This window comes from Dipodomys spectabilis, unplaced genomic scaffold (genome assembly GCF_019054845.1).
Source record: "Dipodomys spectabilis isolate Male_0828 unplaced genomic scaffold, ASM1905484v1 ptg000137l, whole genome shotgun sequence".
In the NCBI taxonomy this organism is placed as follows: Eukaryota; Metazoa; Chordata; class Mammalia; order Rodentia; family Heteromyidae; genus Dipodomys; species Dipodomys spectabilis.
Window position 1 is genome coordinate 960,786 of NW_024870814.1, and position 26,670 is coordinate 987,455.

The window sequence follows — 26,670 nt, forward strand, 5'->3', positions numbered from 1 at the left end:
CCACCAGCACCTGGCTCAAAAAAAGTATTTTTAACCATAGACTTAGCATAATATTTTCTTAAAGATAATGCTGTGTATTATGGGCTAAGAACAAATTTTGTTCCATTACTGACTTCCTCAGAATCCAAGATAGTTGAGGTGACCCTAGTGTAAGAATTATGGTCATACTTGCAGTCTTGCTTAATAATATCATAATAATTGGGCTGTAAATCCCTAAATTTTATTAATCCTGTCTCTATTCTCTTGCCAGGCAGTTTCTCTGTTGTATAGTCTGTGATATGAATATATGCTCTCATTTATTGTTTTAAAAAGTGAAAAGAACTTACAAGAAGCAAGCAAAAATATTTGAGGAAACATACCTTTACATATTGAGAAAAAAATCACACAATCAGATATTGTTAATAATATAATAATAAGATTTGTTAACATAGTCTTCTAGTTCACATGACATTGGTTCCAAAATTAATTTGGTAGCTGTTGAAGCAGTGTTCTGGATTGCTGGTTATTATTGTGACATGTGCAGAATGAGACTGAAGTTGGAACTTCTGCTCTGAGGTTTAGTTTAGTTTTTTTTTTTTCTGGTCAACTTTTAATATTCTCTGCCAGACTAAAATGATAGGATGTAACATTATCTCCATGTTTGTGTGAAGAATAATATCTAACTTGAAATCAAGCTACCAATGATACAGAATGATACCTCATATATAGTACAAGTAAGTCACCACATGAATTGTACCTGTATTATACCATATTGCAATCATTTCATGATAAATATCTGAGCAATAGTCCCAGAAAATAAGTGTATAAATGGCTTTTCCCCACTTTCCTACTTTATGTGAATTATCACTGTCATCCTGCCTTGATAGGACCAGACTCATGATAGTGTTTCTCTAGACTCTTCTCTTAGTAGTGAAAGTATGTGAATATTCAGGCTGTAGATTAGAGACCCATGGCTTGAAGAATTCTTCATTTGAAGAATACAACACAGCAAAATATAACAGAACAAGTGAATATCAAGCAATAATTCAAATGAATCTTGACATTAAAATTGTGAAATGATATGGAATTCCTTACAGAAAAATGAGGAACTGTTCTATTCTATATAGTTGTAATCAAGAAGGACTTGGGGTCATAGAAGAAGAAAGGAAAGACAGTATTTGGAGCACAGACTTTACGTCCAGCAAAATGCAGTGTATATGCTCATGTATTAGCCTAAGATTTTCAGGTAAGTTTTTATGAGTCCTATGAGATAGATAGGGTTCTGTATTAGAGAGAAGAAAATCGGCATTGAATAGTACATACAAATGGAAAAATATTGTTATCTTTCCGTGCTATGTACATAGAAGAGTCAAACACTTGATCACCTAGCAGGTCTAAATAGCCTCTTCTATATCCAGAAAAATATACTTATTTTTTATACAGTGTAATTGCAAACATTTATAAAAAAAATCTACTATATATTATTTTGCCTTACTTTTGTAGCTAAGGAACATTTTTTTCCCTTTGCTGTAAATTATGTGGTGCTATATTTCCTTTTGCTCATCTTGGAAGAAATCTTTGTAGAAGGGTAATGGACTAGAGTCATATTATGTTGATCAAATAAGAATAACATAACAAAATTCAATGCCTAATCCTTATTTATAGGATACCTGATCAGGACAGAGTTTTGTGGCTTAGTGTCATTCTCTCTAATAATCTTCAGTGAGGGGAAAATATTTATCATTCACATATGTGTTTAGGACCTCCCATCATCTCAGGACACTGTAAACCTAAAACTATGTTTTAAAATGTGTCCATTTATATATGCAATTCTTTTTTTTTCAGGTAAGAGGTAGATTTATTCAGTAGACCTGCTGGGACCAGGCAAGGTTGGCACTCCACGTGGCTGGGAAAGGCCTGGGAAAGAGCAAGAGCTGGGAAAGAGAGGAAAGAGAAAGAAAAGAGCTAGAAAAGAGCAGAGAGAGCAAATAGCAAGAAAAGAGAAGAGCTACAGAAGAGCAGAGAGAGCTAGAAAAGAGCAGAGAGAGAGCACAGAGAGAGAGAGAGCAGAGAGAGGGCTTTTGGGCCTGGGCTAGGCCTTATCTAGGGTATGGGCGGAGAAAGGTAAGGCCACATCAAATTCAGATGTGACCTCAGTGGATGCAGATGTGACCTCTTCCAGGTGTCCCAATTGCCTAGGTAAGGCAGGTACTGGGTGGAGAGTTTGCTGCGAGGAGGGTGGAGTCTGCTCACCATCCAGGAGTGGACCTTACATTCCAGCCTTTTAATTATCATGAAATAGAGCGCAGATTCTCTCTGGCTACTTCCTGCTGAGAAGGGGCATTGACAAAAGGGTTAAAAAGCTAGAATTTAGTCCCCTCCCAGAGAAGGCAGTGAGCACCAGCTGTCCTTTGGTGGTGTGGGTCCTTCGATGAAGACTGAAGAAGTCTCATGAACATTGAGGGGCTGGAAAAAAAATACTAGAGAGTAAATGAAAGGCCTGGGAAAGAGCAAGAGCTAGGAAAGAGAGGAAAGAGAAAGAAAAGAGCTAGAAAAGAGCAGAGAGAGAGCTAGAAAAGAGCAGAGAGAGAGCAGAGAAAGCATAGAGAGAGAGAGCAGAGAGAGCTATATATGAAATTCTTTTGTAGGCATAATTCTAAAAATTCTCACCGAAGATTTCAAAGCTCTATACTCACACAAACTACAAAAGTGGTGATTGTTTATTCCCATGACCACATTATATTCTATTGTATGGTTGAGTTTCAAAAAGAAAGATTATCCAAAGGTGCCTATTTTAACCAGATGAGTTTATAAAATCAGAGAACTTCATCTGAATAGCAATAGTAAAGGAAAACAATAGGAGAAGCCAAAGATATTTGAATTATTAGTATGATTTGATACATTAGTATGATTTAATGAAATGAAGAATGGAGGAGGTGGTGGAGAAGGATACAGGTGACCTCTGGTAGCTGAGAATATCCAGGCACCCTTGCACTAGTTACAGGGAACCTCAAACCTGAAACCACTTGAAAGTAGATTTTGTCAACAGACTGAAGAAGCTTGGAAGTAGACACTTCTGAAGAGTCTACCCATAAATGACCAGTTAGCCAACATCTTATTTAAGAACTAAAACATCTATAGCAAAAAACTCAGTTGAAACTACCATTTGTCTGACCAACAGATCTGTGATTAATTAATAGATATACTTCTACCCACTAACTTTGCTTGTGCTAATGTTTGAGACAGCAATAGAAAATTGCTGCAAATTATTTTCTCCCAACTCTGGATGCCTAGTCTAGTTTTATAAAAACTAACGATAAACTCAGCATTACTCTGTTAATTTTCAGCATAGTATTTATAGCAGTCCATCAAAGTGTGATAATCAAATTAATTATCCTGTTTCATAGCTACTCCCTGAATAGACTATATAATTTTGGCAAGCAGGATTTCATTCTTCTTGCCATATTTTTGAATCTAGTAGGACTATACTTCATTTGCTGAATTGAGTGAATAAATATTGTTTTCAAAAGCTTGACCTCTACTGTAAATAACCTTTTGAATAACGTGAAGTTTATTGGATTACAGGTCCAATTACCATAAATTGTGTGAAAAGAGTAACTCAGGTATTTCAAATGTTTGAGCATTTAAATTGAGTTCTAAAGCCAAATATTATCTCCTATATATTTTCTTAACTTGATTTGGTTACCTTGTAGTATTTTTGTTTGTTTGCTTTTGTATCATGTTGGCAGCACTTGGGTTTGAAGGCTTCATGTTTGCTAGGCAGACACTTTACAACTTGAGACAGAAACCCAGCGCAAGTATTCTTTAACATAACTTTGTTGCTACAATCTAATATTGACCTTTATATTTAAGGAGGCTGATCTTTTTTTTCTTATTGCTACTACACTTTATTAGACACAGGAAGTACAGTCAAAACAAATATTGTAGTTTAGTAAGAAAGAGATGCTTACTGAAAAAAGAGAACATTGCCCTGTATTTAAAATTGTCATTCAGAAAGAGAAAAAATAAGTAACTTGACTTCAAAGAATATAAAACAATAGAAAATGAAAAATGAAGCAAAATAATAAGAAAGAACTAGATATAGTACATTGGCAAAATCAAGGTTGACAACTAAAAGGAAAAGACCTGTTGTTTCCATGTCTTGGATTTCATTTCAATTAACATCATTTTGTATGGTCATATGTTTATAGCTCTTGAGATATTATGATTCTTTGTTAGGACTAACTTAGGCTTATATTAATTATTACAAGTGAGGGAAACCATAGAGCCTATGTTTCTTTTGGTCTGGCTTACTTCACTTAATAGGATTTTTTCCAAGTCTTTCCATTTCCTTTTGAAAGGGGAATGTCATTCTTTCTGATAGGAGCATAAAATTCCATTGTGTAAGTATACCACATTTTCATGATCCATTCATCTATTGAGGGGCATCTGGGTTGGTTCCATATATTAGCTATGGTAAATAATGCTGCAATCCCTAGCAATCTCTGTCTTTGATTCTGGTACCCTCCATTTTATATGCATTTATAGGATTGGGGAAGGAAATAACAAAATGCTGAAAGCAGTACAAAAGATGACCCATTGCAACAATGATACTCATAGGACATTATGTCACAAATGAACTTTACAACATCATGGGGGGAGGTAGGAGAGGGTAGGGATAGTGGGATAACAGCAATGGAGTAGGTAACAATGTTCAACATAAAGTGTACCTTACTCATGTAAATGTAACTCTTCTGTACAGCATCTTTATAATAAAATAAAATTTTATTGTAAAACAAATATAAATGTAAAACAAACTTAAATTTCAAACAAGATAAAAAAATCTAAGTTAAACAATAAATTGTGTCATATAGACTGACAGTAAGATACACACACACACACACACACACAGGTCTTTAATTGAGCAAACACTGGGAAAGCACATGTTAAAACCTGAATTCTAGAATATTATGTTTAGAAATTAAGTTTATCAGAAGGCCCAGAAGAGGATGGCAGAGGAGAAGTTGGAGGGTAAACAAGCTGTTCCATAGAAATGAGTTTTAGTGTTCCAGTAAACAGTCCCAGGCTAGAGAATCAATGTACATGGCACACCAAGTGTTCCATCACAGTATAGGGAGTTTAGTCAGAGAGGAAAAATCCAGCCAGCTTGGTCAAGGAGACAGATCTGAGCACTTGCCAGGGTCCTCAGTGGTGGTGGGAGCTGCTGCCACGGCTGCCATATCAACAGAGAGAGGCCAGGACAAAGGCACCAGACACCATGTGTTAGCAGAGTGTACTCACCACCAGCAAGAACTGATAATGAACAGAAATATTCATCCTGCTCACAGACCAGGGACAGCCCAGAAACCAGGAGGCTAGCGTGAGTACATCGAAGACATCCTCACTCCTCATGGAGCAGTGGTAGGAAAGTAGCCCCTCCCCAACCACCAGAGAAGAACTCAATTTGTGATACTGACAAAGGCCTGGCCAAGCAGCTAGCTCAAACTCAGGCCTTTGGCAGAAAACAATAAGAGCCATTCATCTGGTCACAGGAACCAGACCTGACCTTCCTGGCTCAGCTCCACCCAGAGGAAAGTCATCCTTCCCAGGCAAAGGACTGTCTGCCCACAGAGAAGTGACTTTCTTCACTGGGAAAACAGAGCCAGAAGCTGCCCTTCCCACTGCAGCCTAGACAGCAGGAGGGGTAAAACAAAAACAATTGAAATTCAGTAAACATAAATCCTGAAAATGGCTCTAGGCTGGGCTCTGAGTGTCTCAAGAGCTAGCCCCTCAGGGAAAAACTTCTGATTGCTAATAGATCTCAACCCTACCCACAACCTAGCCTCATCACAGCAACTCCAAGCTAGAGGAAACAGCCATCTCCCTCTTTTGTGATACACAAAGGATCTTTCTCCCTCTGAACTAGCCAGGGAGGAGGGTCACAAAGTACTGGGTAAGGGAGAGCTTCTTTCTGCCTGATCAAACAAACTGACTTAAGAAACCAATCAAGCCATAGGAAAACCAAACACCATAAGCAGACCAGAGACTACACGAAGAGACTGGTTAGACACAGGGGAGATACAAGATCTCCCCCCCCCCCCAACACACACACACAGCAAAGAAAATCAAATAACACGTTTTTCTATTTTTAAAATTTTTTTATAAATATTATTTTCTATTTTTCTTTCATAATTGTTATTTTAGGGGTGTGTGTGTGTGTGTGTGTGTTTGTGTGTGTGTGTGTGTGTGTGTATCTCTTTTAACCTTTTGGCCCTTTTTTTGTTTGTGTCATTAATTGCTGTTCTGCTCATCCCCAGATCTATTCCTGTCATCGATTATTAGGCCATATACTTCATTGTGTATGTACTTAATTCAGAAATTGATTACTCAATTCACAACGTCCTGGCTTAACTTTCTTTAATAATAGTGTCATTTATTTCTTTATAACTGTATAATCTTTAAGCATTCTATTTTTTTTTATTTTTCCTTTTTATCTCTCTCTTCCTCTCATCCTATCCTTTTCTTCTATCAGTATTATATCTTTATACTTACATAATTTTTATAAATTCAAATTTTTTTCTTGTTTCTTTCTCTCCTTTCATTCTGATCTATGCATTTCCTCTGAGATTAGGACTTTATTAAATTCACTCTTTCGTTTTACCTCTCTACATCCCTCTAGTCCTAATTTTCCCCACAGTTCTCCTTAAACTGATTGACTTCTGGTCTGTTGAATCCTCTTTGATGTTCTTAGCCCATTAATCCATTGTTTGATGTTGAATAGATTGTATCTTTTGAACTAGATTGTGTCTTCAGCCATTTTAACTGGGCAACTACAGGACTCTGGTTGATGCTTGCCTTAAAATAGTGTTCTAGCATGAAATTAATGTTACTTGCATACCAAATGAGATGCAAGAAAAATGGCAAGTCCGGGTATCTGATCTCCCATTCATGATAATCAAGTAACAGAACAGTTAATGAATAATCCAGAGGAGAGTTCCTCAAAAGCTCTGCAAACATTACTGGTAAACATGGTGAATGAAAAGATTGAAAGCCTGCAAAGGACTCAGTTTGAGCAGGATAGGGAGCAATATAATGCTAACCAAAGATTAATACAAGAACTTTACAAGTATGATGATGTTAACGAAAAATTAATACAAGGATCTCATGAGCACGAGGAAGGTAATCAAAGGAACTGCATGAGCAGGCTGACAACAGTCAAAGTGTAATATAGGAATTGTGTGAGAATGAGGAAGCTAATCAAAGAGTAATACAGGAATTGTGTGAGAGGAATTAGAATATACAAAGATCACTAGAGGCATTCATGGAATCCATAGACAGCTGAAGGATTCCAGGGAGGCCACAAAGGAAATATTGAATGGAGCCCAGCAGAAGGAAAGGGAGTCCAATGAAACCATAACCAATAAACTAAGGGATTTGAGAATAAACATTGGAAATCAAATTAAGGAAGTAAAGAAGTCAATACAAGATCTAAAACAAAGCTCCAACAAAGAATTTGAAGCCATCAAAGCCAACCAATTAGAAGAAAAGGAAATACAAAACAAAGTAGAAAGGCTTGACAGTAGATTAGACCATGCAGAAGGTCAAATCTCTGGGATTGAAGACCACCTAGCTATTATAGAGGAAAAAAAAAATTCAACTATCCAAGACAAATCCAAGAAATATGATAACTCTATTCAACACTTAGAAAACACCATCAGAAGGCCTAATCTGAGGATAATGGGTGTAGAGGAGCACCTAGAGACAGAAGTTAATGGTCTAGGAAATTTATTTAACAGGATCCTAGCAGAGAACTTCCCAAACATGCAAAAATGTAGGCCTATTCAGTAACAAGAAGCTTTTAGAACCCCAAATAGACCAGAACAAGACATCCCACCATCACATTATAATCCACACAGGATCAATTCAGCCAAGGAAAGGATCCTTAAAGCTGTCAAGGAGAAAAGTTCAATCACCTATAAAGGAAAAACAATCAGAATAACCTCAGATTTCTCAGCAGAGACAATTAAAGCAAGAAGTTCCTGGAATGATGTATGCCACACCCTAAAGACCAACAACTATCAAGCAAGAATACTGTACCCCACTAAACTCTCCATAACAGGAGGCCAAATGAAAACCTTCCATAGCAAGGAAAAACTGAAACAATATATCTCCACGAACCAGCCCTAAAGATACTTAAAGATATCCTATACATAGAAAACCACAATAAAGGCCAAGAAACAGAACCCAAACTGAGAATCCAAGAACCAAAGGAAGAGCCCAGCTGTAACAGCATCCAAGAAGGTGGATACCATGGCAGGAACTACCAAATACCTCTCAGTCCTAACTCTCAATATTGCTGGTCTTAACTCTCCAATTAAGTGATGTAGATTGTCTAGCTGGATTAAAAACAAGATCCTTCTATCTGCTGCCTTCAAGAGTCACATCTTGCCAATAAAATCAAACATATTCTGAAAGTAAAAAGCTGGAATAAAATCTACCAAGCAAACGACCCCCATAAATAAGTGGGAGTTTCAATCCTAATATCAGATAAAATAGACTTCAAATTAAAATTAATGAGAAGATGTAAAGAAGATTGCTACATACTAATTATGGGATCTCTCCTTCAGGAGAATATTACAATTCTTAATATTAATTTACCAAATAAAGGAGCACTGAAATTTATCCAAGAAACAATACTTTCCCTCAAATCTCACATAGATCCAAAGTCATTAATTGTTGGGGACTTTAACACACCACTATCCCAACTAGATAGATCAACTCCGCAAAAACTCAACAGAGAAGCCGCAGTTTTAAACAATTACATAGATCAAATAGATTTAACAGACATGTACCCAATATTTCATCCAGGTGCATCAGAATACATGTTCTTCTCAGCAGCACATGGAATATTTTCCAAAATAGACCACATTTTAGGTCACAAAGCAAATTTCTCCAAATTCAGAAACATTGAAGATATACCCTGAGTTCACTCAGACACAAGGGAATAAAATTAGAACTCAACACCAAAAGCCACCAAAGAAAGTCCTGTAACATATGGAGGATAATCAACAAAAATAAATACACAAATTACCAGCTCGTCCTGGACACAGCAAAGGCAGTACTTAGAGGCAAGTTTATAGCTCTGAGTTCCTACAGCAATAAATTGGAGACATCTGAAACCAACAATTTAACAAGGAGCCTTGAAAAAGAGCATCCAGCTAAACCCAAATGCAGTAGACAGAAAAAACTAATTAAAATTAAGTCAGCATTAAATGAATTAGAATCCATAAAAAAACATAAAAAGAATCCAAAACACAGAATTGGTTCTTCGAAAAAAATAACAAAATTGACAGACCCTTAGCAAATCTTACCAGAAAAAGAAGAGAACATACTGAATTAAACAAACTCAGAGATGAGAATGGAAAGATCACCAGAGAAACAATCAAGATTCAGAACAGTATAAGGGAATAATTCTCAGACTTTTATGCTAATAAGTTTGAGGATCTGGAAGAAATGGAAGATTTCCTAGCAAATAGTGAAATGTCAAAATTAAACTGAGATGAGTTATGCCAACTAAACAGGCCCATATCAAGCATCGAAATAGAAACAGCAATAAAAGACCTCCTATCTAAGAAAAGCCCAGGACCAGATGGATTTACAGCGGAATTCCACAAGGCCTTCAAAGCAGAACTCACACAAATACTCCTCCAACTCTTCCATGAACTTGAAAGAGAAAGTTCACTACTGAATTCTTTCTATGAAGCCACCATAATACTAATCCCAAAGGCAGGACTCAACAAAGAAAGAGAAGTATAGACTCATTTCTCTGATGAACATCCATACAAAACTTCTCTACAAAATTTTGGCCCATCGACTCCAAGAATTCATCAAAACAATCAGACACTACAATCAAACAAGATTCATTTCAGGGATGCAAACTGATTCAATATAAGAAAATCAATTAATACAATTCATCACATCAACAAGAGGAAGGATAAGAACCACATGTTTGTCTCAATAGATACAGAAAAAGTATTTGACAAGATCCAAAACCGCTTTATGATGAAGGCTCTAAAAAACTAGGAATCCATGGAGCATTGCTCAATACAATAAAGGCTGTATATGACAAACCCACATCCAGCATTATACTTAATGCTGAAAAACTAAAGCCATTTCCTCTAAACTCAGGAACAAGACAAGGATGTCCACTTACTCCACTTCTCTTCAATTTAGTATTAGAATGCCTAGCTACAGCAGTAAGACAAGATGCAAAAATAAAGGGGATCCAAATAGGGAAAGAAGTAAAACTCTTCCTCTTTGCAGATGACATGATCTTGTATTTAAAGAATCACGGACTCCACTCCAAAATTACACAAGCTGATTCAAAACTTTGGCAAAGTAGCAGGGTATAAAATTAACCCTCAAAAATCAATGGCTTTTCTGTATGCCAACAATGAGAAAAGCGTGGCTGAAATTAGGAAAGCAACTCCTTTTGTAATAGCCACACAAAAAATAAAATACCTAAGAATTAACTTAACTAAAGAAGTGAAGGACCTCTATAATGAAAACTTTAAAAACCTGAAAAAGGAAATCAAATTAGAATTTAGGAAGTGGAAAAACCTCATATGTTCCTGGATTGGAAAGATCAACATTGTGAAAATGGCAATACTTCCCAAGGCTATCTAAAAATTCAATGCGATACCTATCAATATTCCAACCTCATTCTTCAATGAAGTAGAAGAAGCAATTCAAAAATTCAAACAATAAAAGACACCAAATAGCAAAAACAATCCTTTTCAGAAAGAAGAATACTGGAGGAATAAAAATGCCACATTTCAAACTCTACTATGAAACCATAGCAATCAAAGCAGCTTCGTACTGGCACAAGAACAATGAGGAACAATGGAATAGGACTGAAGACACAGAAATGAACCCACAGACCTATACTCACCTAATCTTTCACAAGGGAGCTTAAAAAATAGAATGGAGGAAAGACAGCCTCTACGGGAAATGGTGCTGGCAAAAATTGGTTGATTAGCTGTAGAAAACTAAAAATAGTTTCTTATATATCACCCTGCACCAGAATCAACACCAAATGGATGAAAGACCTCAGAGTCAAAGCAGACACCCTGAAAATATTACAGGAAGGAATAGAAATAACCCTAGGTGTCCTTGGCACAGCCCAAAATTTTCTTAATACAGACCCAGAAACACAACAAATGTAAGAAAGTTTGGACAAATGGGATTTCATGAAACTGCAGAGATTCTGCCTGGAAAAGAACAAGCTACCAAGATCAAGAGAATGTCCATGGATAGGGAGAAAATCATCACTAGCCATACAACAGATAAGAGTCTCATATCTAAAATATATTTGGAACTCAAAAAATTAAATCCCACAGCAACAAATCCTCAAAGGAACAACTGCCCAATAAATAAGTGGGCTAAAGACTTAAAGAGAAACATCTCTGAAGAGGAAAGCAGGATGGCCAATAGACACATGAAGACATGCTCAAACTCTTCTAGCCATAAAAGAAATGCAAATGAAAACAACACTGAAATACCACCTCATCCCAGGTAGAATGGCTATAATCAAGAAATATAATAATAACAGATTCTGGAGGGGATGTGGACAGAAGGGAACCCTACTGCATTGTTGGTCGGAGTGAAAACTTGTTCAATCACTTGGGAAGTTCCTATGGAGGTTCCTCAGAAGACTCCACAAAGAGCTCCCCTATGACCTAGCAATCCCACTTTTGGACATTTACCTAAATGATCACATACAAGACCATACTATAGCAACCAGAAGAACTATGCTTATCACAGCATTATTTACCATAGCTAAGATATGGAACCAACCCAGATGCCCCTCAGTAGATTAATGGATCAAGAAAATGTGGTATATATACACAATGGAATTCTATGCCTCCATCAGAAAGATTGATATTGCCCTATTTGTTAGGAAATGGAAAGACTTGGAAAAAATTATATTAAGTGAAGTAAGGCAGGCACAAACACACATAGGTCCCATGGTTTCCCTTATTTGCAATAACTAGTATATATCTGGGACAAGCAGAAAAGGTCAAAAGTTATGTACATATGACAGGATAAGATGATGTTAAGAAAATGAACCACAAGGTAGGGACAGCAGTGCTTTTTCTTTCTTTCTTTCTATTGTTTCTAATATATTTACAATGTACCATGTGATTTCTTTTGCTTCTTTTTATGTTCCTTCCCAACAGTATAATCCTGATTTTTAATGTAGTTGATGTTGGTGCCCTACATCTTGTATTTATACTTCCCTAATTTGGAGAGGAAAGGGAAAAAACAAAATGCTTAAATAGAGAGACAGGTTGGCCCATTTTAACAATGAGATGTACAAGACACTGTTGAAAAAATGAACTTTATAATTTAAGCAGAGTTGGGCAATGTAGTAGTGGAGGTGGGTGGGAAGGGATGGTAGGGAAAAAACAAAAGAGGAGGTAACAATTATAGATAGGAAATGTTCTCGTGTAACCCTTCTGTATAGCATTTTACAATATAAAACATATTAAAAATTCTTTAAAAAGAAATTAGCTTCATCACTAGTGCAAAAAAATGTGAGGGAATATTTTTCATCAAAAATCCCCAAACAAGGGATTATAAATGAGCAGTTAGATTTACTTTCCATTTCATGGTTACACTCTGGGGCAAGGAGACTTCCTAATGAACAAAAGAAGAAATCACTGCATACGAAACAGAACAAAATTTCTGTCTTTCGCCATTTCAGTTTGTTAGTGTGATAGCAAGATTTGATATCAGGAAATCTTTAGGACAGGAAATTGTGAATAATTCAACTTTGAATATTGTATAAAAGAGTTGTCTTAATGGATTCATTGATCTTTCCTCTCTCCACTAAGCTCTGAAATGCTGGAACCTTAATATTGATATGGTGGAGGATGTAAAGATGGAATATGATATTTGACTTGGATTGTGTAAAATTGATAATGAATGATTTTAAGATGTAAGTGTAAGTGTGCTGTAGATAAGACTTCCCTGGTAACTCATTACTTTAGCTAGTAATTGTAACTCTGTAACTCCCTAACACTGTAACTCTGTCACTATGCTTCTGCTGTTTTCTGAGCAATGGGAGCCCTAACCTAGCTGAACCATCACCACCCTTTGTTCTATTCTCCTGCTTACCACCAGCAAAACCTGGGTGGGAAATTTAAACTTAAGGTGCATATTTCTTGTAACAATTATTGGCTAAAACCAACAGCCAGCCTCCTCCTTTCCCCTCCCTAGCCCAAAATGCTTAAAAGCTGATGTGGCTGGCACTCGGGGCCGTTTCCTGGGATCCCAACTCCAGGTGGGGTCCTGGCATGTCAACACTTTTTGCCCAATAAATCTATATATCTGAGACAAGCAGAAATGGTCAGATAAGTTGATGTTAAGTGAAATGAACCCCAAGTTAAGGACTCAAATGTTTTTTTTTTCTTTCTTGCTATTGTCTCTAATATATATATGATATTTCTTTGTTTCTTTGTATGTCCCTCTCCCACGGTATATATGTATTTGATGTGGGTATAATTTGTTGAGGGGAAGGGAAAAAACAAAATTGTTTAACTAGGGATACAAGTGGACCCATTGCACCAATGAGATGTATAAGATGTTATATCGAAAATGAACTTTACAACTTTGGCGTGGTGGGGGGAAGATGGGGGGGATAAGGGGAATCAAAGGAGGAGGCTACAATGCTTGATAAGAAATGTACTCATTATCTTGCCCATGTAATTGTAACTGCTCTGTATGGTATTTTCACAATAAAAAAAAACTTTTACATTTTCACTGCAGACTGAGTGGCCTCACTGCCTCTCCCCACTACAATATCTTGCTTATGCACATAATAGTTCATGCTTCTCTCTCTCTCTCTCTCTCTCTCTCTCTCTCTCTATATATATATATATATATATATATATATATATTCATATTTTCTGTGCTTTCTATCTCTGGTTTCATTATAATTCATTTCTCATGTGCACATGAAATTATTCTCCATTTTCTCAAGCCGCTGCTTTTTCTTATTTTCCTATTTAAACTAGATTCTTAAAATCTAGTTTGGCCTTAGAGGTGCCTAGTTCTAAAAGCCAATTAAAGATGTACTAGTTTTAGATCTACAAAATAATGATCTGTTTCATCATGTGTTTACTCCTTTATAGAATACAATTGATGATAGTTCTTATTAAATTAGTTTGTTCAGTCCACCATATTGAAGACAGTTTAAATAATAAAACATACTATCACAAGTTCTTGTGGTGAGAATAATGAAGTCAAGATAGAAATAGGATCGACTCCTTCCCAGGGCTGTGAAGTAGCATCTTCTTTATTCCCTCACTCTACTTTAGAGGTGTCCTAATTATATACTTAGTTTCTTCCTGTTCTTCCTTGTATCTATCTAAATTTTTCTCTGTATAAGGAGTGTATCCTAATCCTTTATCACTTCATCTTATTTATGTATGTATGCATGTATGCATGTATGCATGTATGCATGTATGCATGTATGTATGTATGTATGTATGTCAGTTGTGAGGACTGAAATCAAGGCCTAGGCACTCTGTCCCTTAGCTTTTTTGCTCAAAGCTAAAACTACCACTTTGAGCCACAGCACTGCTTTCATTTTTCTGGTAGTTAATTGGAGATAAGAGCCTCATGCACTTTCCTTCCCAGGCTGGCTTTGAACCACGATTCTCAGATCTCAGCCTCCTGAGTTGCTAAGGTTACAGGCACAAGCCGTTGGCACCCACCTTTGGCCTATAAACTTAACTAAACATATTATTCAATCAATACACTTCCAAATAAGGTCTTAACCTTACATACTCAGGGTTAGGATTTCAATATATAGATGTGATATGGAGATATATCACAACTCACAACTCCAGTTTCATAATATTGTTGTGAAGACTCAATAAAATGTTGTTTAAACTCTTTAGCCCAATGTTTAGCACACAATAATTTCTGAATGAGATACTAATTGCTTTACTGTATAGAAGGGTTACAGTTATATGAGTAAGGTAATGAGTACATTTCCTATGGAGCATTGTTACCCCCTCCTTTGTTTTTCCCCTACAATTTTTAAAGATAAGAAACATTTTGGAAGTGGCATTGTGGCTCAAGCGGTAGAGCACTCGCCTTGAGCTGAAGGGCTGAGGGACAGCACCTAGGCCCAGAGTTCAAGCCCCACGACCGACCAAAAAAAAAAAAAAAAGAAAAAAAGGAAACATTTTATTTTTGTAAAATATTATGAATATACTTTTCTATTTATGGTTGGCCTTCTGTCTCTCACATACACACATATTTTACTCTTCCACTATTATTACAACTATTTACATTTCTTTTTTATTTTTTAGCTATACTTTTCTAACTTTGATATCATTTTCTTATGTGCTTCTCCTTCAGGAAGATAATACACACCTCCATTTCACCAGCCACTGTTATATTTCCTACTGCAAACATTCTGTGACAAGAACATAATGAGAAGTTATGCTTTACAAGTGATAGCAATGTTTGTCTTTACTGCATTTTTACTCTCTCAACCTCAAACGATAGTTTTAAGCTTAAACCTACTATCCTGAAAGCCAACTGGATCTATAAAATGGGTCATTTGTTAGACAAGAGCCTTGGTCAATAATGCAATGCTATTCTGTACAGAAAAAGCAAGAAGTCATTCATATCTAAAGATTCCTAAACTTTCCACTTTACAAAGACTTGTTCACAATATTCTCACAAGAAATTGCTTTTGGTGGAGAATTCAATGTATACTGTCATAACCAATGTGAAACTTTCTGGCATGAAAGTCATGGTTAATATTTGTCACCTTGCTAAAGTGACAGCTGGAAGAGGCAGAGTTGTCCATTATGAAAGGATCAACTCTGAATGGATTCTAATTTTTAAAAAAATAAAGAAAAAATAAAACCATTGGAAGATTGTGGGGCCTTATGCTGAATAAATGCCCCAAAGTAAATTGACAAAAAAGAGAGAGAGAGAGAGAGGTGGGACATATTTCACTGTTTGGCAGCTGCACAATAGCCTGTCTTTGTTGATTAGATATAGATCTTCAATGCAAATGCACAAGAACTGAATAAAGCTTAAATATAATTAAATATTTCACTCCTGGACTACATCAGAAACATTTATCAGAGACCATCTGAACCCTTGATATTGCAGACAATCATCAAAACTAAGTGAAACTCTTAGCACAGTTGGTAAAATCACCATTGCAATAGTATTAACTTTTTAGATAAAACATCTAATTTCAGATGTTTCTGTTGATTATTGCCCAAAGAATTCAAATAAAATAGAAGTTTCTAAACAACTTAATTTATAGAAATTTAAATTATTTGCTATTCCTTTTTCTTTTGTTAAAGTTCTTTCAACTTTTCCACATCTTCTAACAATTTTTTTGTATGTAAGTTCAAAGCAAAGTAAACAGAACAGTATGAGTATATATTTGGGGATTATTTGCATTCACAGATGAAACATCATGCATTCCATAGTACTTCTCAAAAACAGGAGTAATGAAATACAAGAAACTTCAAAGTATAAGTACTTCAGAGTCTAATTGCACCAACAGGAAAATCTCATAACCTGACAAAATACAAAACAGGCTGCAACAGTTCAAGTTAAAGCCTGTATTCCTAGCTACTTGGGAGACAGAGATGAGGGGATCTTGGTTCAAGTTCAGCCTCACCAATTACTGGACACCATAGTACATACCTCACTGTCCCAGCAATATGGGAAAATATAACTAGGAGGATCCAACCTAGGGTATCCTGGAACAATATGAGATGCTAAACAGCAAAAGCAAAATAGGCTGGTGATGTGGCCCAAATGGTACAGTACCTGTCTTGCACTTTTGAGCAACTTAAACGAAAACTTCACTTCTGCCAATTTGTGTGTGTGTGTGTGTGTGTGTGAGAGAGAGAGAGAGAATACCGTACAGAGGAGTTACAATTACATGGGCAAGATAACAAGTACATTTCTTTTTTTGGGTTGGGGTCCGGTCGTGGGGCCTGAACTCTGGGCCTGGGTGTTGTCCCTCAGCTCTTCAGCTCAAGGCTAGCACTCTACCACTTGAGCCACAGTGCCACTTCCGGCTTTTTTTTTCTGCTTATGTGATGCTGAGGAATCGAACCCAGGGCCTCGTGCATGCAAGGCAAGCGCTCTACCACTGAGCCACCTTCCCAGCCCAACAAGTACATTTCTTATCAAGCATTGTTACCTCCTCTTTGTTTCCCCTTCTCATCCCTTCCCATACTCCTCCTCTCCTCCCACCAGATCCTCCCCCACCCCCCCCACCAAAGTTGTAAGTTCGTTTTTTGACATAACGACTTGTACATCTCATTGTTGCAATGGGTCCACCTCTATCCCTAGTTAAACAATTTGTTTTTTACCTTCCCCTCCACAAATTATACCAACATTAAATACAGTGAAAACAGGGGTTATAACTCCCATGGGGAGGGACATACAAAGCAACAAAGAAATCATCTTATAAATATGTTAGAAACAATTGCATGAAAGGAAAAAAAAAAAAAAAAAAACCATTTGAATACTTATCTTGGGGTTCATTCCCCTAACATCAACTTATCTGACCTTTTCTGCTTGACTCAGACATATACTAGTTACTGAAAATAAGGGAAACCATGGGACCTATGATTCTTTGGGCCTGGCTTACTTCACTTAATATAATTTTTTCCAAGTCTTCCCATTTCCTAACAAATGGGGCAATGTCATTCTTTCTGATGGAATGCCAATTTTTTTTTAAAAGAAAGAAGTACAAAAGCAGATTTTTTTTCTAACAAAAAAGAAGCAAGTATATCAGCAAGATGGTATATATAAATGTATAGATTGCCAAATCAATCATACACTACTTATGTATAAAACAAAGGTATGAAGAGTTTGGAAGTAAAAGAATAAAAAAATTGCTATTGTCATACACACTAAACAAAAGACCTTTATATTTGTTTTAATACTAAACAGTATTTGTTGTAAGATATTCAAAAAGCAGTTATTTTCACTTGGGTGCCAGTGACTCATGCCTGTTTCCTAGCTACTCAGGAGGCTGAGATCTGAGGATCATGGTACAAAACCAGCTCAGGCAGGAAAAGTCCTTGAGACTCTTATCTCCAATAAACCACTAGAAGAAAGTGGGAAGTGGCTCAAATGATAGAGCTCTTGCCTTGAACTGAAGAGCGCAGGGACAGCACCCAGGCCCACAGTTCAAGCCCCATGACCAAAAAAAATAAAGTTATTTTCATTTGATATTAAAACAGAAAACAACTCAATGTTAGTATTTCAGGTTCTAATGGAATGATGAAATTTCCAATACAAGGTGAAATTTTTTAATTCACTAGTAAACAGACATATGCATTAGAGGGTATACAGTCTAGCTTAAAATATATTAAACATTTGTAAAACTATCAGCTATACTGCTGTTTGAGTAATTGAAAAGTTAGTCAGGAAAACACACACACACACACACACACACCCCCAAGAGATTTTCATATCCTAGTTAGGGATAACCTATTAGAAGACCTTACCAATAAATATAGAAAATATGAAGTTAAAAAATACTCATGTAACACTTAGAAACACCACATCTGATTTCAAAGGAAATCATTTATTTTTTCTTTTGGTGCACTCAAAAATTGGGCACTGTCACTGAGCTTTATTGCTCAAGGTTATCAGTCTACAACTTGAGCCACAGTTCCATTTCTGGCTTTTTGGTGTTTAATTGGAGATAATGCTCTCATAGACTTTTATGTCTAGGCTAGCTTTACACAAAAATCTTCACATCTCATCTTCCTAAGTAGCTTGTGTTACTGGCAAGAACCACTAGTGTGCAGCTCTTGGACTAGGCTTTTTTGCTTAAAGTTGGCTCTTACCACTTGAGTCATATAGCTGCTTCTGGTTTTCATTTGTTAGTTTGAGATAAGGATTTCTTGAATTAGTTTACCAGGGGATTCAAAACTCATTCCTCAGATCTCAGCTTCTTGAGTAGTTATGGTTATATATATGAACTTCCCTGGCTGAAAAAAAAAAAAAACACCCTAAATATCCCAGACTCATTATCATGAACATCTCGCCTGTAATCCTAACTACTCAGGAGGCTAAGAACTGTTGATCGTGGTTCAAATCCAGCCAGGGCAGGAAAGTCTGTGAGACTCTTATCTCCAACAAACCCCTAGAAAACTGGAAGTGACACAATGGTTCAAGTGGTAGAGAGAGCAGTAGCCTTCAGCTGAAGAGTTGAGGGACAGCTCCCAGGCTCAGAGTTCAAGCCCAACTACCAACATAAATAAATAAATGAAAAGATAAATAAATAAATAAAAGAACAGTAGTAAAAATGAGAATTACTTTTGGGGCAAGCATTGAAAAGTCTCACTTTCTAAAAATATATTTCTTGAGGGGAAAATATTGTGGGCTTTTTTTTTTTGTTACTTATTTTTGTCAGTCGTGGGGCTAGAACTCTGAGCCTGGGCGCTGTCCCTCTGCTCTTCAGCTCAAGGCTAGTGCTCTAGCACTTGAGCCACTGTGCCACTTTTGGATTTCTAGTGGTTTATTGGATATAAACAAATCATTTAACTAGGGATACAGGTGGACCCATTGCAACAATGAGATGTACAAGTCTTATGTCAAGAAACGAGCTTTACAACTTTGGTGGGCTTGGGGGGAGGATAGGGAGGGGGGGGCGAGTATGGGAAGGGATGGGAAAGGGAAACAAAGAGGAGGCAACAATGCTTGATAAGAAATGTACTTGTTATCTTGCCTATGTAACTGTAACTCCTCTGTACGGTATTCTCACAATAAAATAAAAATAATAAAAAAATAATAATAATAAAGAGTGTCATGGACTTTCCTTCCCGGGCTGGCTTTGAACCACGATGCTCAGATCTTAGCCTCCTGAATAGTTAGGATTACACGTGTGAGCTACCAGCACTGGGCTTTGAGGGGACAATATTCTGTATTTAACAGTAATAAACATTTTATTGAAAGTCTTAATAATATAAACTTATTAATAATAAATTTGAGACATACGTAAGTATTTTGGTTTTTAAATACTTGCATAAGAAAAAAATCAAAACAAAAGATAAACTTAATAAATACATTTGTTGTTGAAGCTCACTGCAAGACAAGGAAAACGTTATGAATCTCTAACACCCTAATTCAAACACATCTTGATTTTGAAAACTCTGTCACATCACTTTATTATACTAAGATGAGGGTTTCCTGGCACAGACATACTTGACTAAAAATATGAAACCTGACCCAAGAGACTTCTCAAATAGTTTCTATAGCTAAAATTGTCTCCAAAGCAGTATCATGGAATGGCAGAGAAACTTGACAGGGTAAAGCAATGCTAAATGTGCTCCTAATCTGATGGTCTTCTCACATCTAAACTGTATCATTCTAACAACCAATTCAGTGTTTCAAGTTCTCTAAGGCTGCAAATATCTAAACTAAAGATGTGGCTCAAGCCCATAGATTTTTTTTATTTATTTTTATTTTTTTTATTTTTTATTGAGGGTTAAATGATATCTCACGTGGTGGGTGCCAACTAGGAATAACAGTTCTGATGTTAAAGGAATTCTGCCCTCCTTCATGACCCCAGTTTCTCTACCTGACCAATCTCCCTTCAACCTGTCAGCTTCTCTTAGATCTCCTCAAGCACACAGCCAACCGACCCAGAGGCAAGAAGCATGGTTCAATTCCCTTCCACACTGCAGATCTCCTGATCTTCGAGATCACCCAGATCCCAGTATCCTCAGCAAACAGTATCTCCCAGAAAGGACCACTAGTACAGACATGGCTACTCTACCTATAGGTGTGAGGCATGCTTGATTGCCTCAAATGTCCATTCCAGTCAGACAAATCATCCTCCCTTAAGATAGTACCATCATTGGCTTCATCAGGCAGCTCAGCTCTGTTAACCCCCTTTCCCCTCCCCGCAGCCCTGTACTGAAATCTTTCAAATAATTTCCCCCTCCTTCTACAAGGCTGAGGAAGAAATGGAACCCAAGGAGCAGCAATTAGATTATTCCGCATTCCTCCAGGGAGAGATTACTATAAACTTGGCAGTCCCAAGGTCAGCCAGCAGCAAACCAGGTCTAATGCAGGTCTATTTTTTTAATTACAATTGTGCTAAATCTAAATGTCAATTTAGGGATAATGAGATCTACAACATAGTATTTCTGTAGTAGAGTATCTAGTCTTCTTCAATTTATTCATAAAATTTTATTGTAATTTTCCATACATCATTTTCCTACTTCTTTTTCTAGAAAAGAAATAGGTTTCTGATGACATAATGACATTTTTGTGATTATTCATTGAATGCCCTCATGTTGGTCATCTAATTTTTACAGGTATATGTAGAGAAATGTTTGTGGAACACAGATTTCAGATCATGGTTTTTAACATTATAACCATAAAATAAATACAGTGCAAAGTTTAATTTTTGCCTTTCTTTTTAACGTATATTTTATAGGAAAGATATTGTACAGGGGGGGGTTACAGTTACATGATTAAGGTAGTGAGTACATTTCCCCTCTTTTGTTTTTATCCTACCATTCCTTTCCTTCCTTCCTCCCCAACTCCTTGCTCCCTTACACAAAGTTGTAAAGTTCATTTTCAATATAGTACCTTAAACATCTCATAGTTACAATGGGTAAACCTGTGTCCTTATTTCAGCTTTTTGTTATTCCCTTCCACTCCCAAAATTACAAAAATGTATATATAAGATGCAGGGCACCAGAATCAAATAGAGTGAAAACAGGGGTTATACCATGGGGGAAGAACATACAAGAGAAACAAAAAATCACATAGTACATTAAAAGCAACAGTGACAAAGAGAAAACCTCTTGTGTCCCTATCTTGGGGTTCATTTCACTTAACATTGTCTTATATGGTCATATGCACATAGCTTTTAACCTTTTCTGCTTGCCTAGGCATATATTAGTTTTTGCAGATAAGGGAAATCATGGGACCTATGTTTCTTTGGTCCTGAACTACTTCATTTAATATGATTGTTTTCCAAGTCTTTCCATTTCCTGACAAAAGAGGTGGTGTCATTATTTTTACGAAGGCATATATTTCCATATTTATACATAGTATATGTATGTATATATGTATATTTATATATCACATTTTCTTGATTCATTCATCTACTTAGGGGCATCTGGGTAGGTTTCATATCTCCGCTATGGTGAATAATGTTGTGATAAGCATAGTTGTGCTGGGAGCATTAGTATGGTCTTGTTTGTGATCATTTGGGTAAAGGCCCAAAAGTGGGATTGCTGAGTGATAGCAGAGTTATATGTGGAGTCTTTTGAGGAACATCCATATTACTTTCCAAAGTGGTTGAACAAGTTTACACTCCCACCAACAATGCAGTAGGGTTCCCTTTTGCCCATATCCCCTACAGCATCTGTTGTTACTTGATTTCTTGATTATAGTCATTCTAGCTGGGGTGAGGTGGAATCTCGGCATTGTTTTGATTTGAATTTTGTTTATGGCTACAGATGTTGATCATTTCTTCATCTGTCTATTGGCCATTCTTATTTCCTCTGCAGTGAAGTTTCTGGCCTTTAGCCCACTTATTTATCTGGCAGTTGTTTCTTTGAGGATTGGTTGTTGAGGGAGTTAATTTTTTGAGTTCTAAGTATATTTTAGATATGAGATCCTTGTTCATTGTATGGCTAGTGAAGATCTTCTCCCAATCCTTGGGCTTTCTATTGATCTTGCTAGCTATGTCCTTTGTCATGCCAAATCTCTGCAATTTGATTCAATGCCATTTGTCCAACCTTTCTTTGATTTGTTGTCTTTCTGAGTCTTTATTAAAAAAATTTCAGCCTGTGCCAAGGAGCCCAAGAGTTTATCCTATTCCTTCCTTTAATGTTTTCAGAGTGTCTGCTTTGACTTCAAGGTCTTTGATCCATTTGGAGTTGATTCTGATGCAGGGTGATAAAACAGATACAGATTGATTAACCAATTTTGCCAGCACCATTACTGAAAATGCTGTCTTTCTTCCATTCTATTTTTTAGCTCCCTTATTGAAGATTAGGTGGCTTTAGATCTGTGGGTTCATTCCAGGGTCTTCAGTTCTATTCCGTTGTTTACTCAGGGCTGTTCTTGTGCCAGTACCAAGCTGTTTTGATTACTTTGAATTTGTAGTATTTTTTGAAGTTTGGTATTGATATTCTTCCAGCACGGTTCTTTCTCTTAAGGATTGTTCTTGCTATTTGGATTCTTTTATTGTTCCATACGAATTTTTGGATTGCTACTTCTATTTCCTTGAAGAGTCTATGGACTTCTTTAAATATAAGATCATGTCATCTGTGAAGAGGGAGAGTTTTATTTCATCTTTCCATATTTGAATCCCCTTTATGTTTACATCTTGTCTTATTGTTGTAGCTAGGCATTCTAATGCTAAGTTGAAAAGAAGTGTAGAGAGTGGACATTCTTGACTCATTCCTGAATTTAGACAAAATGGCTTTAGCTTTTCACTATTAAGTATAATGCTAGCTGTAGGTTTATCATACAATACCTTTATTATATTGAGGAATGCTCCATGGATTCCTAGTTTTTCCAGAGTTTTCATCATAAAGGTGTGTTGGAACTTGTCAAATGTTTTTTCTACATCTATTGAGATAACCATGTGGTTCTTACCCTTGCTCTTGTTAATGTGATGAATTATATTGATTGATTTTCATATATTGACACAGCTTTGCATCCCAGAAATGAATCCTTTTTGATCATGATTTATGATATTTTTGATGAGTTGTTGAAGTTGTTGGCCAAAAATTTTGTTGAGATGTTTAGCATTTATGTTCATCAATGTAATAGGTCTATATTTCTCTTTTTTTGATGAGTCTCTGCTTGGTTTTGGGATAAGGGTTATGATGGCTTCATAGAAACAGTTTGGTAGTAAACTTTCACTTTCAATTTCATTGAGAGTTGGAGGAGTAGCGGTGTGAGTTCTGCTTTGAAGGCCTTGTAGAATTCAACAGTAAATCCATCCAGTCCTGGGCTTTTCTTGGGCATTTCTTATTACTATTTCTATTTCGATGTTTGATATGGGTCTGTTAAGTTGGTTTAAATCATCTTGGTTTAGTTTGGGAATGCCAATCTTTGCTAAAAATCCATCCATTTCCTCCAGATTCCCAAACTTATTAATATAAAGTTTTGAGAAATATTCTCTTATAATGTTCTGAATCTTTGTTGTTTCTGTGGTGATGCTTCCATTCTTATCTCTGAGTTTATTTGGTTCTGTTCTCTTTCTGATAAGATTTGCCAAGGGTTTGTCAAGTTTGTTAACTTTTTTGAATAACCAACTGTTTGTTTTGTTGATTATTTCTGTTTTTTCAGACTCTATTTCATTTAATTCTGATTTAATTTTAATTATTTGTGTCTATTGGATTGGGGTTTACCTTGTTGCTTTTTTCAAGAAGCTTCAAGTAGCTTGTTAAATTGTTGGTTTCAGATCTCTCCAATTAGTTGTTGTAGGCACTCAGAGCTATAAACTTTCTTCTGAATACTGCCTTTGCTATGTCTAGAGAAGCTAGTAATTTGTGTGCTCATTTTTGTTAAATAACATGAACATTTAAATTTCCTTTCTAATGTCCTCCATGACCCACTGGTGGTTTAACAAGGTGTTGGTCAACCTCCATATGTTATAGTAGTTTCTTTGGTGGCTTTTGATGTTAAATTGTAATTTTATTCCATTGTGGTCTGAGAGAATGCTCACACAGAATCCTTTGCAGGTTTTCAATTTGTTCATTCTGCATGTTTTCTACTAGTGTTTGTAGAGCATTTAAGGTACTCCCCTCTGGATTTAACTGCTCTGTTACCTGATTATCATGAGCAGGAGTTGAGATACCTGGACTTGTCATTTTTCTCATGGTTCTCTGGCTTGTTCTGCCCTATTGGGCTTGAAAGCTAAACCAATTTCATGCTAGAACACTTTTTAAGGCAAGCATCAACCGGAGCCCTGTAGTTGCAAAGATTGTTTGATGCAGTCAAAATGAGTACAGATACAATCTAGTTCAACAGATACAGTCAAGTTCAATAACAAACAACTAGGGCTCAATAGACTAAGAACATCAAAGAAGTCAGCACACCAGAAATTAATAGGTTTAGGGAGAATTGTGTGGCAAAAATAAATTAGAGAAATATAGGGAGGGAAAGGGAGAGAGGCAATATGACCAAAACTTAAATTCAGAGAGAGAAAATGGATAGAAGGAGAAGAGAAGAGAGATAAAGAAAAAGGAAAAAGGAAAAATTAAAAATGAAACACTTAAAAATTATATAAGTATAAAGAAATAATGCTACAATTAAAGAAGTTAAGGCTGAGAGTTTGTGAATTAAGTAATGGATATCTGAATTAAGTATGCACACAATTAAGGATAATGTCTAGTAATAGAAGACAGTATATACGTTCGGATGAACAGAACAGCAATTAAGTAAATCAGAAAAACACAAAAAGGACCAAAATGAAAAAAGAGTAAAAAGAGAATCAAAAAATAAATTAATTAAATAAACAAAAATTAAAATTAAAATGATGAAAATATAGAAAATATTTTTTAATTTAAAAATAGGTAGAAAAAAAGAATTATTTGATTTTGTGTGTGTGTGTGTGTGTGTGTGTGTGTGTGTGTGTGTGTGTGTGTGTGTGTGTGTGAGAATCTCATCTCCCCTGTGTCGGTAACCAGTCTCTTTGTGGAGTCTCTAGTCTGCTTGTGGTGTTTGGTTTTCCTGTGGCTTGATTGGCTTAAGTCAGTTTGTTTGAGCAGTCAGAAAGAAGCTCTGCCTTTACCCAGTACTTTGTGACCCTCCTTCTAGGCTAGTTCAGGGGAGAGAGATCTGATTTGAGTATCACAAAAGAGGGAGATGGCTGTTTCCCCTAGTTTGGAGTTGCTGTGATGAAGCTAGGCTGTGGGTAGGATTGAGGCCTGTCAGCAATCAGTAACTTTTCCCTCAGGGGCTAGCTCCTGAAATACTCACAGAGCCCAGCCTGGAGCCATTCTCAGGATTTATGCTTATTGCATTTCAATTGTTTTTCTTTTACCCCTCCTGCTGCTTGGTCTGCTTCCTAGGCTGCAGTGGGGAGGGGAAGCTTCTGGCTCTGTTTACTCAGTAAAGAAACTCACTCCTCTGGAGGTGGAGCATGCTTTGCTTAGGAAGGGCAACTTTCCCTGGGTGGAGCTTTGCCTTGCAAGTCAGGTTCCTGTGACCTGTTGAATGGCTCCTATTGTCTTCTTCCAAAGCCAGAGTTATGTGTTAGCTGTTCTGGCCAGGCCTTTGTCAGTATCAAAGATGGAGTTCTTCTCTGGTTGTGGGGGAGGGGCTACCTTCCCACTGCTGCTCCATGAGAAGGAGTGAGGATGTCTGTGGGGTACTCACACCTTTCTCTTGGTTTCTAGGCCTCCACGATTTTTGACTATCTGTGGTCAGCTGGATGAAGATTTCTGCTCCTTTTCTGTTCTTGCTGGTGGTGAGTAGAATCTGTTTGCATACTGCCTCTATGGCCTTTGTCCTGGGCTTTCTCTGTTGATATGGAGGTTATGGTGGCAGTGGCAGGGGGTGGCAGCTGCCACCACTGCTGCTCATCCACACATATGAGTGCTCAAATCTGCCTCTTTAACCAAGCTTCCTGAATTTTTC